This window comes from Brachyistius frenatus, unplaced genomic scaffold, assembly GCF_029030835.1.
Source record: "Brachyistius frenatus isolate BFR_SWC_R1_liver_20210118 unplaced genomic scaffold, ASM2903083v1 Contig_160, whole genome shotgun sequence".
Classification (NCBI taxonomy): domain Eukaryota; kingdom Metazoa; phylum Chordata; class Actinopteri; family Embiotocidae; genus Brachyistius; species Brachyistius frenatus.
Genome location: NW_027210759.1, coordinates 28,652 through 45,000, shown reverse-complemented (window position 1 = coordinate 45,000; position 16,349 = coordinate 28,652). Strand labels below are relative to the sequence as shown.

General features: G+C 44.9%; 1 protein-coding gene across 2 annotated transcripts in view; it reads left to right on the top strand.

The window, feature by feature from the left end:
* Positions 1 to 16,349, top strand: part of LOC138631597 (BCAS3 microtubule associated cell migration factor-like) — a 212,482-nt gene that overhangs the window by 167,485 nt on the left and 28,648 nt on the right. The gene's annotated exons all lie outside the window — the stretch shown is intronic.

Here is a 16,349-nt window from a genome sequence, read left to right as displayed (position 1 = left end):
TGTTTAGAAGTGTGCAGCTATTTACATACAGCATGTACTCGAATGTTTGCTCTTCCATTACTCTGTTCCTTCCTGTGTGTGTGTTTGTGTGTTTGTTTGTGTGCACGTTTGTGTGTGTTTACACTTTGGCCTACATATTTGTGATTCTCACACGTGTGAAAAAGTGTGCGCACAAGTATCTAGTGTGTGTATTTGCGGCCACGAACATGTGCGTCCATTTGTGTTTTTACACAGCGACAGAATGTGTCTGACATTTTTATGCTTGCGTGTTCTGTTTATGCATGCATGTGTTTACACGCCTCCTGACATGTGTGAATATGTGTGTGTCTTTGCGCACCTATGCGTACATATAAACATAGCTGTGTGTGTGTGTGTGTGTGTGTGTGTGTGTGTGTGTGTGTGTGTGTGTGTGTGTGTGTGTGTGTGTGTGTGTGTGTGTGTGTGTGTGTGTGTGTGTGTGTGTGTGTGAAACCCAGGTGCGCCAGTCTAGCAGCTCCACATTAGCTCTATAACCAAGCTAGTTTGACACCTTCACATCCAGACTAACATTCAGCTGTTGGCTCTGGCACATCCAGGACCAGCTCGACCCCGTGTGAACGCTCTGTCGCCTCCACTCATGCTCACCTAGGTGTGTGTGTGTGTGTGTGTGTGTGTGTGTGTGTGTGTGTGTGTGTGTGTGTGTGTGTGTGTGTGTGTGTGTGTGTGTGTGTGTGTGTGTGTGTGTGTGTGTGTGTGTGTGTGTGTGTGACACAGACGGTGAGTGTTTGTGTACCCACACCTCTTTCATGCACTTTTCATGCAATTTATTTGATTCCTGCTGTCTCCGTGCATCCAGCCGGCTCCTGTAAGAGGTTTTGTGGATGCAAGTGTGTGTTGGGTTTTTCACACCCCATTCACCTGTGTGTGTAACGGAAAGAGAGCGTGTGCGAGTGCTCCACGTACACACATGTATTGTGTGTGTGTGTGTGTGTGTGTGTGTGTGTGTGTGTGTGTGTGTGTGTGTGTGTGTGTGTGTGTGTGTGTGTGTGTGTGTGTGTGTGTGTGTGTGTGTGCAGCAGCTCTCTGCACAGCGGACTCTGTTGGCAGGTCGATGTGATGGCGTGTCACCTCCGTAGACACCCAGTCAGCAATGCCTGCTAATCTGCCTCTACAGCACTGTGTGTGTGTGTGTGTGTGTGTGTGTGTGTGTGTGTGTGTGTGTGTGTGTGTGTGTGTGTGTGTGTGTGTGTGTGTGTGTGTGTGTGTGTGTGTGTGTGTGTGTGTGTGAAAAACACTACATCAGTGCTAGCATCAAGATTTTGGAGGAGTGTGTGTCATGGCCTACAGTATATGTGCCAATGGAACATTTCAGAGATGAATCAGACGCAGACTCACACACGAGTGTGTTGCTTCTCTTTACACTTCCGTCTGATTAAAGGTTCTTTGTCAAGAGACAGACACACATCGATGCGCACACATGCTGCTGGCGATCATTAGAGCGAGTGGAGCGCCTGCAGGCAGCGAGCGCCTTTTAGCTGAAACCATGTCTTTCTTTTTCTCCTTCATTGTTTTCTGGGTTTCTTTCTTCCCTCCATCGTCCCAACCGGCTCGGCCGGAGGCTCCACGAGTGCCACTTAGCCGGCACAGCTACGTGTAGCGCCGGAGTATTTTAGCCTTCGGCCCAAATAGATTTGAAAAGCCTATTTTAGTTGATATTTAATAAAAATGTATATTATCTTATAATGACTGCCTTCATATCCAGAATAAATAAAACATAATCAAAGTTTCCGCAAGAAATTTGTTTCTTGTCAAGATGAATGGTGGATTTTTAACGTAAAAGATCAGACGTCAGAGCCGTTCATCCATCAGCATAAAAGCGTATTGTTCTCAATGTCATCTCCATGAATGTTTATGAAAGGTTTCGGGCCACAGATACTTTAACGATTGTTTATAATTCAAATAGCAGAAAATAACTTGGAAATGCACGATGAACAAACTATCTATAATATTAACAATCCTATTTTTTATGTTCCATCTAAAATTTCTGGTGGTTTTGATAAAACATTCCATCTCAGAGTTATTACTGAGATCAGGGAACGCAGCGACATCAACATCAGACTGGTGGAGGGAAAAAAACAAGCAGCAGCCGCTTCATTTAAAGATGAAACTGAAATGTAATATTCAACATACTCAATGTACACAGAGACACAACTACCCCCCCCCCTGGACATCACACTGGTGGTCTCACAGCTTGTATCTCTCACATGAGATAATAATGATGATGGCAGCGTATGGAGACGAATCAGAGGTGGACGAAGACACAACCAGCAGCAATGTTACACCAGAGCTGAGTGTGTGTGTGTGTGTGTGTGTGTGTGTGTGTGTGTGTGTGTGTGTGTGTGTGTGTGTGTGTGTGTGTGTGTGTGTGTGTGTGTGTGTGTGTGTTTGCAACCACTCCTTGGGTGTTCGTCTGCCTTGTTAACACCTTTTAACACGCAACACCAATTAACCCTTACACCTCTGGCTACACACACACACACACACACACACACACAAACAGAGACAACACATTTTACAGTCACACCTCTAATCCCTGCGTTTATAACAAGAACTGAATGAAGTCCAATGAGCCGGAGGCCTGCCAGTCTACACAATGGCTCACTTTCCCCCCGTTCACGTCAGGATTTTAAAATATACATGTGCGTGAATAATGCAGCAACAGGCGGATTCAGAACGGGCCGAGCCTTTTCTGGGTATAGTGCTCTTGTACCATCTTGTGATTGTGTTCCCATAAACAGTATTTCTGCTCATGTTTCAGGTTCCACTTCCACCAGGGTTAGTTTCACTTAGCAGCATCTTTTCTGTCAATTTGCCGTCGTTGTTTTGCAGAAAATGGATGTTATTTAGAAAAGTCCCAGGGCCTCATGGTGCAGGATGTCACCTGACTCACTCCGTGGAGCTCACTCCCTGAAGAGGAGATGGGTTCCTGAGAACAGAGAATTCCATATCTGGTTGTTGATGTTCAGGATTGTTTATCTGTCCTCAGCTCATAATGCTGATATATATGCAGTAATATTTATATCGTAAATGACAAATTATTTCAAACGATCTTCCATTATGTTTAAGATACGTTTTTGGGGCATTTCTTTTGATAGAGAGCGTGAGCGGTAGGAGGTGGATCAGAATCGTGGGTTGAGCGTTTTCAAGTTCTTGTAAATTGGATGAATTTGTGTCTGTATGTCGGCTGACTCATCGTGCATGTTTAATTAAGTTTGCACAGTCTGCTAACTCTCAAGGCTAACTCTGCTGGCATGCTAGGAGTACTTCTGGTTAAATGTTTGGATCCCAGGACCAGACTAGACTAGACTAGAATAGAATAGAAAGCTTTCTTGTCATTGTACAGGATACAGTGAGATTAAACACCCCACACCAAACTTTGTGTACTAAACAGATACCCGTAGCGTTGCTCCAGACCTTGATATTTACGACCAGATAATCAACATCAGTGTGGTCTTATGTTTTGGCTCATGGAGGTGTCCGGTACCAGTCCGGTCCACTGGCGCTTGTTTCCAGACCTCGGGTTCTTTTTGAAACTTTTGACCATCACATACAGTACTTTACTTTGTGCATCGAAATGTACCACCAACGCTGTTGTTGTAACTACGTCAGCATCATCCCACGGCGGTTGCTGATTGGTCGGCTCCGTCAGAGAGGCTCAACCAACTTTAACCCGATGCGTTCAGATTCACTCCTTCTTCTTGGTCGAATCGCACAGCGAATATTCATCACAGAGATTCGTAACGCACATCCCGTGAAACTGCACAACCGGAGCTTTCCGAAAATGTCGGCACCTCGTCTGTGTGACTAAGCGTTGCGCAGATAATCGAAGTTCAAGTTGCGCTGTTGTTTCACGCCGCATGCAGCGCTGCGTCCACCCGAACTCATTCAGGACATTTATTTCCTGTCAGGCACGAAGCACTTTTTGTTTTGCAAATTGTCAATTCATACCGTGTCCCAAAAACATGGTTCAGATATTGACAGATTTTACACAATCTCCTCTGCGCAACGCTATAAAGATATCTCTACTGCCAATACGTTCTGCTGAGATACATGTAAAAACAACAATTTCATGAAATGAAATAATTAGTTTTCCTTGATATGAAGGCAGCTTTAGAATTTCAAACTTGCTGTATTGAAGCTGCACATTCATAAAACAACTATCTGTGCTGACATTTTGTAGCGTGACGATGTTTAAAGTGTTCCCAGCTCTGTGTTATACGACTTCACCACGTGACGCTCCATATGTAGGCTAACCAAAGAGGGTCTGGGGCTCTTTCGGGGTCACGTGGTGGTGAAGTCGGTCCTTGTCCTTTCTCTGTCAGTGAAGCAGGCAGAAGACTAGCTGACCTCTTTATGACCAAACCTCGCGGCCCCCGTGACCCTGAACTGCTTGCTCTCTTCATCTCGTCTCCACCGTCGCATCCTCCATTATTCTCCGTGTTTGTGTTTGGTTGTGTGCGTGTCGTTTTTTTTTAGCGGCATAAAAAGCCAGTCGGTGGGGTCAGTCGGTCGCTCCACCTCACACCCCCAGTAGACATCGAGTCTGACACATTCTACACACACACACAGAGCACCCTTTCACTGTCCCTCACCAGAAGACATATGGAGCATGACTAATACCTTCATAAAGACACATACACACACTGGAGATACATTTTTGTCCAGCAGCCACCATTGTGTTAATGGTGTTAGCCCAAAAAGCCAGTTTTTTTCAGCAGATGTGTCTCTGTGCTTCCAGACCCTCATTTGACCCAAATACTGTCAACTTTAACACACACACACACACACACACACACACACACACACACACACACACACACACACACACACACACACACACACACACACACACACACACTTGCATTTTCATGTTGTTGGCAATACACAGCTCACTCACACTATTTTCAATAAAAAAGTCAATAAAAAAGTCATATTCAATATTTGACTGAGTATTATTGTGTAATTAGTGTATATAATATTGTTTATAGTAATGATAATGATTAATATTGATACATATTTTATTGATCATCACAGATGACAGTGTTTCTTCTTCTGGTGATGAACATGATTCTTATTAGTGTGTCATTACAATGGATTCAATTCAAGTGTTTGTAGGATTAGATGGAGATGCTGAGCTGTTGTCAACACACACACACTCACTCTCAGACACACACACACACACACACACACACACACACACACACACACACACACACACACACACACACACACACACACACACACACACACACACACACCTCCACACGCTCCAGTTGACACATGGACGTTACACATCGGATGGAACCGTCCACAGCTCTCAGATCTAAGTGTTTGTGTGCCTGTCCGTTTTTCTTTTTCTCTGTGTGTGTGTGTGTGTGTGTGTGTGTGTGTGTGTGTGTGTGTGTGTGTGTGTGTGTGTGTGTGTGTGTGTGTGTGTGTGTGTGTGTGTGTGTGTGTGTGTGTGTGTGTGTGTGTGTGTGTGTGTGTGTGAGAGAGAGAATGCCCCACCAGGGCACCAGTCCAGGAGCCAGGCGTCTGGGCTCTCGTCAGCCCACATCACTGTCAGAGAGCCGTTAATGAGGGGCACATTTACTGCAACATTAGGGAAATGTCACTACGCACACACACACACACACACACACACACACACACACACACACACACACACACACACACACACACACACACACACACACACACACTCTCCTTGTGGCAGGATGTAGTCCTTTATGTTGACCCCAACGTCCAAACTTTAAACAGTTGAGACAAAATGAGAACTGAGGTCGGTCCCCGATTTAATCCGTTTCTCATCGATCATCTCTGTTTGATATCTTGCTCATTGTGAGTGCTCAGTTTGAATTGACTGCTGACCCCCGCAGCACTCAGTGAAACAAACAATTATTTAATTAAAGTTCATTATGGTTGAATGTAGTAGAGTGGAAATAGTTTCAAGAATTCTGACTGCAAAACCAGCAAATAATCACATTTTGACGAACAAACATTTGGCATTTATTCTTAAAAAATGCTTATCGAGTTAAGCAATATTACGAGACGGTCTCTGTAACATTATTATTGGCACGACAGTGATGCGGTCAGGACTGAGGCGCTTGCTAATATACAAGTTACCAACTAAATAAAATATATAATCTACATGTGTTCATATTGTGGAGCAATTCTCTCTCAAAATATAAAACTTTTTGTTAGTGCGACCTCTGTTTCCATGGCAACACATGGGGTATGACTAACAACTGGAAAACAATCAGTCGTGTCAGTAGACTCTTATGTAACGTACTCCATGTTTACTACTCCAGGAAGTAGTCGGACCCTTAGCAACCACCCTAGCAACAGAGAGGATTTCTAGTCTCCAACTGAATAAATACAGAACATAGAAACACTAAACTGATCAGCTAGCTCAGTCTGGTTGGAACAAAGATATCTGGTGAACAAAGATATCTGGTGAACAAAGATATCTGATGGTGAACAAAGATATCTGATGAACAAAGATATCTGATGAACAAAGATATCTGGTGAACAAAGATATCTGGTGATGAACAAAGATATCTGATGATGAACAAAGATATCTGATGAACAAAGATATCTGATGATGAACAAAGATATCTGAAACAAAGATATCTGATGATGAACAAAGATATCTGATGATGAACAAAGATATCTGATGGTGAACAAAGATATCTGATGAACAAAGATATCTGGTGAACAAAGATATCTGATGAACAAAGATATCTGGTGAACAAAGATATCTGGTGATGAACAAAGATATCTGATGATGAACAAAGATATCTGATGATGAACAAAGATATCTGATGATGAACAAAGATATCCGATGATGAACAAAGATATCTGATGATGAACAAAGATATCTGATGATGAACAAAGATATCTGATGAACAAAGATATCTGAGGAACAAAGATATCTGATGAACAAAGATATCTGGTGAACAAAGATATCTGATGAACAAAGATATCTGATGAACAAAGATATCCATGTTCTCATGTGTTTTAACATTTTAGCTCCGTGTCATGTGTTCAAACCAAACCGGTCCAGCTAGCCTCCTCTAGGACTGTAAGTGCGTGACTATCCGTGGTGTTACGGTACGGGTGCTCGGAGCGACCAAAAAGGACCAAAAGAGACCCGACTTCACCAAATGGGTCATTTAATAGAAATATAACAAGTAGAAACTACATTATATTACTTATTATATGAAACTCAGTTCTAATTCTATGTTCCCATTGAGGAGGTGGAGGGATATTTGTAGTGATGAGCAGGATGTGATGTCATGATGATTTGTTCCAGATGTTCAGTTGACCAATCAGATCTCTGGGGCAGAGCTACTTGTTGAATAATGTAATTTGGTCAACTGACTATTGATTGATCGATGAATTAATCAATTAATTGTGGATGACTAGATGTCTGCTCATTCCCTCAGTACTATGACAAAATAAGCAATAAGCAGTGTTTGTGCAATAACTGTGTACATACTTTATTTCTGATGGATGATTTGGATGATTTTTGTGTCCTGAACACCTTCAGATGATAAACATGATGAGCCACCGAGTGTTGGACGAGCACTGCAGACCATCACTGCTGTTGGCAGACAAGAGTGTGTGTGTGTGTGTGTGTGTGTGTGTGTGTGTGTGTGTGTGTGTGTGTGTGTGTGTGTGTGTGTGTGTGTGTGTGTGTTATCTGTCTAAAAAGCACCGAAGAGAGCTGATGTGAAAGGACTGGCTGAAAAGAGACAAGGGTCGCTGCTGAGGTCCCTGACTTAAGTCTACTCTACTCATCTCTGTGTGTGTGTGTGTGTGTGTGTGTGTGTGTGTGTGTGTGTGTGTGTGTGTGTGTGTGTGTGTGTGTGTGTGTGTGTGTGTGTGTGTGTGTGTGTGTGTGTGTGTGTGTGTGTGTGTGTGTGTGTGTGTGTGTGTGTGTGTGTGTGTGTGTGTGTGTGTGTGTGTGTGTGTGTGTGTGTGTGTGTGTGTGTGTGTGTGTGTGTGTGTGTGTGTGTGTGTGTGTGTGTGTGTGTGTGTGTGTGTGTGCGCGCGCTCTTGACAGATGACTAACCCAAATGCTGTCAGTGTTGTGTTACTCTCACGCCTCTGTCACTGACTCACCCTGTGTGTGAGCATGTCACTCTCTCTCTCTCACTGTGTGTGTGTGTGTGTGTGTGTGTGTGTGTGTGTGTGTGTGTGTGTGTGTGTGTGTGTGTGTGTGTGTGTGTGTGTGTGTGTGTGTGTGTGTGTGTGTGTGTTACTCATTGACTGGTGAGAGCCCTGGGTACATTGACATGACATTTGTCGCCGCCTCTCTCCAGTGTGATCTCCTTCACGACCATCTCCACACTTGCTCCATTTATTTCCTGTTTCTCTCAGATTTTTTTCCTCGAAACGAATTGAATTAGAGCTCTGAGTTCTCAACGCACTGCAACACACGTAAATAGACAAAACACGGGAAACCTCCTCGTCCCTTTGACAACACGTGTGCAGCATGGACACGCTGGAACACAACACATTACAGATTGATGAGGCACGGAGAGAGTTCAAGACAACTAGACGAACTTTAAAACTCACATTTCATTCATATAGCACAATATTACAGATCTCATATAACCGGGGGGCGTTGGACTCTATACAGCATATTGTATGACCATGGACTGAAGTGTTCATCACTTATGGATAATGACATCACTGATGGTTGATGGTTGTGTATGACCTGGGAGAGGGGGATCAGGATGGACAGCCATATTGTAGGTGTTGTGTGTAGTGAAGAAAGCTACGTGGTAAATGTACAGTACGGTCAGTTAGGATGGAAAACTGTCGATGGATTGTGAAACTGTATGAAGTGAAGACGCTGCAGGACGTCGAGTCACCAGACGAGTGGACTACTGCTGATCTTGTGTCGGCCATTTTTTAGTGCAGCGCCTCGTTACTTTTTAGCCAATCAGGCTGCACACACACACACACTCACTCGCACGCACACTCACACACACACACACTCACACACTCACACACGCACGCACGCACACACACTCACTCTCACACACACACACTCGCACGCACGCACACTCACACACACACACTCACGCACACACACTCACTCTCACACACACACACACACACACACACACACACACACACACTCACGCACGCACGCACACACACACACTCACACACACACACTCACACACACACACACACACACACACACACACACACACACACACACACACACACACTCACTCACGCACGCACGCACGCACACACACACTCACGCACGCACGCACACACACTCACACACACACTCACTCACACACACTCACACTCACACACACACACACACACACACACACACACACACACACACACACACACACATCCACGCTCACAAATGGAGACATGCCTGACAGCACAGCTCCCAGGTAGCAGGGCCGGCTATCCTGAAACGAAGCGAGTTCACTCCGTCAGTCAGGTTACCTAGCGCTGACACGAGTTCCTGTGGTACCCCCATACCCGCCACCCCCACCCCACCCCTCCATCTCCAGGATAGTGAGTAATTAGAAGCAGATGGAGCTGAGACGGTGTAGTCAGACTGTTATTTTAGCCCTCTGCACAGCCACTTTCATGCCCCCTCTTTTCCTCTCAGGCCTTTATTTTTATTTCACTTTATTCCATATTCCAACACTAATTCCTGACCTTAACGCATCGCGGCAGCCCGGACATACGAATATGTTCCAGCGATCGCTGCAAGTCGAGCCGCTTCTTGGTTTCAAAAACACACCGACGGAGATGTTAGGTTGTTGTAAGAAAGCGAATTACATAATGGGAACTAGTAACAGTCATGTTCATTAGGTCACTCATCGTGCTCCAGCCTCCATCCCATGTTGACATCAAAGGTTTCCAAAAAGTTCCGACACCGGATCAGCTTCTCCTCATTTCCTCCAGCGTCAAGATTAAGATCAAAGACGTTTCTAATCTGATTCCAGGTTGGCACTTAATAGCAATTTGTACTTTACTTCCTGCACCCCCCACAGTGACGGTCAGCTCCTCTGCTGATGCTGAGTGCATGTCTTATATTTACCGCCAGCTGCAGTCCTGCTCTCTCACTCCGGATCAGATTTAGGCTCAAACATGTTCGCGTGCATTTAAAAAGTTTTCATTTCCAACCAAGAGTGACATTTGTTTTCTAGTTTGTAGGTTTGGAGTTTTCTTTTCCTCATCGTCAAGAGGATGAAGCTGCTCGGCTTCCTGGAAGTTGGCCTATCAGAAGAAAGTAGGCTTTTTGGGAGGGAGGGGCCTTGAAGAGACAGGAGTGTGTTTCAGACAAAGGATGAACTCACTTAAATATGGATGTTTTTTAACTGAGACCCATGCAAAGGTAATATAAAATTAAAAAAACTAATCTTGAACTCTGCATAATAGGTCTCCTTTAAATAATTACAGGACGTATATACGTATAAGCATGAGCAAAAGAAAATACATTTTATTTTCTCAGCTGGACAGCTGTTCAGAGCTTACAGCAGCGCTAATTGTCCAGCATGTAATTAGGATCATTTGTTGTGTTGCAACACACGTCAGCTCACTTTACTCGCAGTACAATAGAGAGTGTACTGATACATATTGATGATGTGTTGTGGAAAGCTCTGGAAAAAGCTCGTTTTTGGTCCCTGAATATTTTTTTGGGGAACTGCAGACAGATTTCATGTCATCTTTATCTTAATTTTGGAGGCTGTATTTTGAGTTGCAGTTGGATTTAAAATATTATAATTATTTGCACCCTTACTTAACACTCGCCTCAGCACCTGCTGCAGAAGTGTTCGATTTCATATCCTCGTGTTTCTTTCTTATCCCCACGTCGGATCTATTACTATCTGACTTTGGCTAAACATGCTCACAGCGCCACGCTGTTACTCGCAACTGCGTTTCTGCATTTGTTTGGTCCAATCACAGGCCTCCGCTGGCGTGCGAGGCCTCCGTGGCCCGTCCAGAATGTTTAGTGAACAGCGTCTTAGTCATATTTCTTTTTCCAATAAAGCGGGATGTGAAGTGGAGCCCGGCTCCCAGATAATGACACATATTGTGGTGACATTAATGCCGGATCAAAGGGCCGGCTGCTTCATGACATTTCAGCCGGGGTAAACAAACACAGACGGGCCTGTTACCAGGCGAGCAGAGCGAGGGATGACTACCTCCACCACCCACTCGACGCCCAGCAAACCACCCCCACATCAGCAGGGTAAGAGGGCAATGGCAGGGAAACAAACCAGCCTCATTTAGTTTAATGTGTGTGTGTGTGTGTGTGTGTGTGTGTGTGTGTGTGTGTGTGTGTGTGTGTGTGTGTGTGTGTGTGTGTGTGTGTGTGTGTGTGTGTGTGTGTGTGTGTGTGTGTGTGTGTGTGTGTGTGTGTGTGTGTGTTACAGCGTGCACACTGCTCCTGCATTTCCACTCTAGCTTACAGTACTTCCAGCTCATCTCCTTTTACAAGGCGAGGCCATTATATAATTACCCACTGTCAATTAGATCACATCCTGTGCCGCGCTGCCGGCTGAAGCCAATGTTAATTAATCATTGGTCCCCGGAGGTTGCTCCGTCGTGCTGATGTCATAGCCATCTCGGCCGTGGTTGGACGGAGTCACGGAAAACGCCCGTCTGTCACCACGGGAGACGCTGAGGCAGGAGGGAATTCCTCACATGGTCTTTGATATGAGAAACGGCAGGGTGTGTGTGTGTGTGTGTGTCCATGTTCATCGGATCTCAACTGCATTACGGTTTAGATATTGGTAATTGTTTTTTGGGGGGGTAAATAGTTTGAGAGACGATAGTTTGTTGTTGTTTTTGTTTCCTGATTTATGCAAAAAAAAAAAAAAAAAAGTAGAAACCTTTAAGATGTGAGTGTTTCTGTTGACATGAAGATACTGTACATCTCTGACACACACACACACACACACACACACACACACACACACACACACACACACACACACACACACACACACACACACACACACACTCTCCCTTTACATCTCTGACACGACATGATGTAAATGAAAGGTGGGATTGTGATCATCTGCCTTGCTGTTATTCCTGGATTAGCCGTGACGCTAACAGCGCTGCAGGTCTCGTGAAGTGAAACAGACTCCGGATGAAGTTCACTTGGCGACACTGAGCCGTGCAGCTGAACGTTTTCAGTGGACACTCACAGTATTACAAAAACAGAACAAAACTAAACAGAAATATCCCTGGTTTGGGCATCACGGTGGTGCAGTGGTTAGCACTGTCGCCTCACAGCAAAAAGGTTCCTGGTTCGAATCCGGTCCTGGGCCTTTCTGTGCGGAGTTTGCATGTTCTCCCTGTGCTTGCGTGGGTTCTCTCCGGGTTCTCCGGCTTCCTCCCATCATCCAAAAACATGCACCTCAGGTCAGGTTACCTGGCGCCGCGCTAGTGGCAGCCTGCTGCAGCAGCTCCCCCCTGAGAGCCCCCCTGCTGTGGTGAAGACATTTCCCCTCAGGGATTAATAAAGTGTATAAAATCTAAAAAAAAAAAAAAAAAATCTAGTCCAAAAAGCATTTTCCCCATAAACCACCATTATAAAAGAAACATCCGTAAAACAGGTTCATCACTGGTAACATCACTGTATACACATTTTCTAATGAGCAGTGAGCAAAGCTGGAGCAAATCCAGAAGCTGTAAATGTTTTGGACTGATCCTCATGGTGAGCAGTCATCAGTGTTTCAGAGTGTCCAGGTCCTCTAACATGTCCGTGGCAGGAGGTCAGGGCTCCACTTGGTGAACTAAACTCTGTGATTTAATGTAACCAGAGCGTCCGTTGTCGGGCCGTTGCCCTCCCGGACCCCGTACCTGGAGGCCTGAGATGAACGGAGCTCCACCGTCAGCGTCACGGTGATCCGTGAGCTCTGATCTCTGTGACTGTGTCTCCTCCACACACATGCAGACGGCATGTAGTTCTGATTAATCTCCTGGGTTGTGTTTGTGTGTGTGTTGTCATAATCTTCCAGTGCCATGATCAAAGCAGGTAGGCCTGTGGTCACACACACACACACACACACACACACACACACACACACACACACACACACACACACACACACACACACACACACACACACACACACACACACACACACACACACACACACACACACACACACACACACGACAGACAAACATTCCTCCAAATGGTTGTTACATGCCAGAGTCAAATTAGTCCACGGGCTTTTTAAGTGGCACAAAAGGTTCAAATTAGAGGCAGGACTTTGAAGCCGTAGCGTTTGCAGGGAGAGTCTGTAGCCCCTCGTGGTTTTGGCCTCCGTATCATTCCCCCAGAAAAGAACATGTTCACATCAAAGGTTAACTGGGGCATGTGTACTGTAACTTGTCACCAGCACAGCCCTGATTTCCAAACAGCGGGGAATTGGGACAGAATGGTATGTGGGCTGGGAAGAGGCATAGTGTGTAATTACATCGGGATCTGTGGGTCGCTCTCGAGCCCTCCGACTGCACGTTGCAGATGGAGGTCGGTAACTTGATGAAAACACATAGATTACTGCAGATCATGTTCATATAGTAAGAGCCCAGAGAATATCCATATAGCGGTGCGTGATAAGAGGACGGACGGCTGCATTAGTCACTCAGTCTGTCCCAGAGTCTGCTTGTATGTTAGGAAAAGGTTTCTACTTGATCTTGAACACCAGCAACATCATATGGAACGATGTAGCGCTGAAACTAACCGATGGGTTATTTCACTAATGATTAATCTGTTGATTATTTTATGGGTCCGATTATTTGGAAAAGAAAGTTTTGGAAATAGTAAAAAAAAAAAAAAGGCCTTTCTTCATTTATTTAAACTCAAGATGATGTTTTCAAATGGATTATTCTGTCAAACCAACCCCCAAAAATATATAATATACGAGGATATAAAACGAAGGAAAGTATTTCCAGCACCAGCACATGTTTGCTTTGTGAATGACCTCGTCAGCAATCAGATGACAAAAGCTCGGTCGCGGCCCAAACAGTAGTTAATAATTAATTCTGGAGCTGCAGAGCATCGGCTTGCTTATTGAGGGCTGGGATGATATACTTCTAGAGATTTAACACTTTCACAATACTTGTGTGGATTATGTGATTTTGAAGTATTAGCAATTCCACAAGTATTGTTATTCTATATAACGAGCCCTTTAGGTCCTCACTCACTTTTTAAACACAAGATTTTTTTAACATTAAAACGTTCAATCATCCACCTGAGAGACTGTCATGAGTCATGTTTCCAAATACAATGTGCATCACGTCAGTGAGTCCCAGTTTTATTTCAGCATGTTTGCTATAAACCACGTGGCTCTGCGTTAAAGTGATGCTGATTAAAAGTCTTTTATTAGAAATAATACTTGAAAGGTCTGCAGGGCAAAGTCTTCTCTTACTTCATTAAAGTAATAAGGTTTTAGAATAAAATGAAATAAATGCAAATAAAATGTAACAAAGCAGAATTGCTGCTGCTTTTATTTTGAAACACCCGACTTGTTTTCTGTTGGTGCATCTTTCAGTCAACAGACAGCCGGCCTAGAAACAGTCAGCTGCTCACGGAAAATGAAAGCAGTCAGCAACGCCGTCAAACGTGAGGAGAAAAGAATCAGAAATCCAAATATTGTACAAATTTGATAACTGGAGAATTATATATTTTAGAAATTACTACTAATAATACATTTCTTTGAAAATATTAAACTTTGGCGATCTATGAAATTCTCATCCCTAAAGGTGATCATCTCTTGTAGTCCAGCATTAAAGAGTGTGTGTGTGTGTGTGTGTGTGTGTGTGTGTGTGTGTGTGTGTGTGTGTGTGTGTGTGTGTGTGTGTGTGTGTGTGTGTGTGTGTGTGTGTGTGTGTGTGTCTCTCTCTCTCTCTGTGGTGTTGCTCGGCAGCATATGGAGCCTCTGGGTGCTGCGCGGAGCCACAGGCAGGCTGCTGCTGCTACAGCTAATAGCATGGCACTTAGCATCAGCTATGCTTCATTGTTCAGTAGGTTAAGAGAGGACAGGATGCACGGAGTGTGTATGTGATGTGCCGTGACAGATAAAATGTCCCGTGTGTGTTGGATTGTGGTTCTGACTGAGTCCCGTCTCCTGATGGATATCCAGACGTGGAGGTTGAGGGTGAGATGCAGATGTTGAGTGGGACTGACCTGGATTCATGATTCAATGTGAAGAAGTCCAGTGGATGTTTTGTCATGCTGCTCCTGCTGAGTCATATTTTTGTGGGATATGAAGGCTGCTGGGTCATTATCAGAAACATCGCGACCAGCATCGACGGTTTGGATCATGTGATCATCTCACATGTACTGGAGGCACAACTGTAAGCTTTTTCCTCACCTGTTTCCCCAGTGTGTATCTGTGTGTGTGTGTGTGTGTGCGTGTGTGCGTGCGTGCGTGCGTGCGTGTGTGTGTGTGTGTGTGCGTGCGTGCGTGTGTGCGTGTGATGGTGTTATCTCCATCTTCACCTTTCCTGACACTTGTGTGGCTCATCAGCGGCTATGTGAAGTGACAGGCCACATCCAGGGGCAGCTGGCAGGAGCTGGCGCACCGCAAAAGAGCAGCACAACTCCATGAAAACGCACACAGACACACGCACGCACGCACACACACACACCTCAGGCCATTCCCCAGTCTTAATTCCTAAACGCATTTGCTCCAGTTCCTGCTGAGGTGCTGCAGGGGAGACTGTTGGGGATAGAGGAGGGGCAGGATGCATGGAGGACTAGCTCTTCACACACTATTACCCCCAGCACACACACACACACACACACACACACACACACACACACACACATCTCCCACCTCCAACATACACCCAGTTCAGGTTGACAGAGCTGAGGGGCTGAACAGGCTGGTGGTGCCCAGTCCACCTTACACACCTACTGGCTCTGAGGTGAAGTCCATTAAAGACACTGTCTGTTTGTTAGATTCTTATTAAACCTGCTCGACTTCACAGAAAAATAATGTGCTGTGACACGCAAACACGTACTCGACGTCACCAAAGGTGTTTTCACAGACGTTCTTCCTTTTTTGTGCGCCGGGGGAACTTTTAAGTTCCTGTTACTCTGTTTTGTGGGACTTTTTTATCTCCTCCCTCTTCCTGGGTCCTCTCCCCGTTACCATGGGAACTGTGGTGACACACAGGAACATAAGACAACCGCCGGGTTTAAAATAGTGTAAACAGGAAGCTAACAGTAAACTACAGAGTTTTAAATGGAGATACACAAAATCCAGGATTTCTGAAGCCGATACACATCA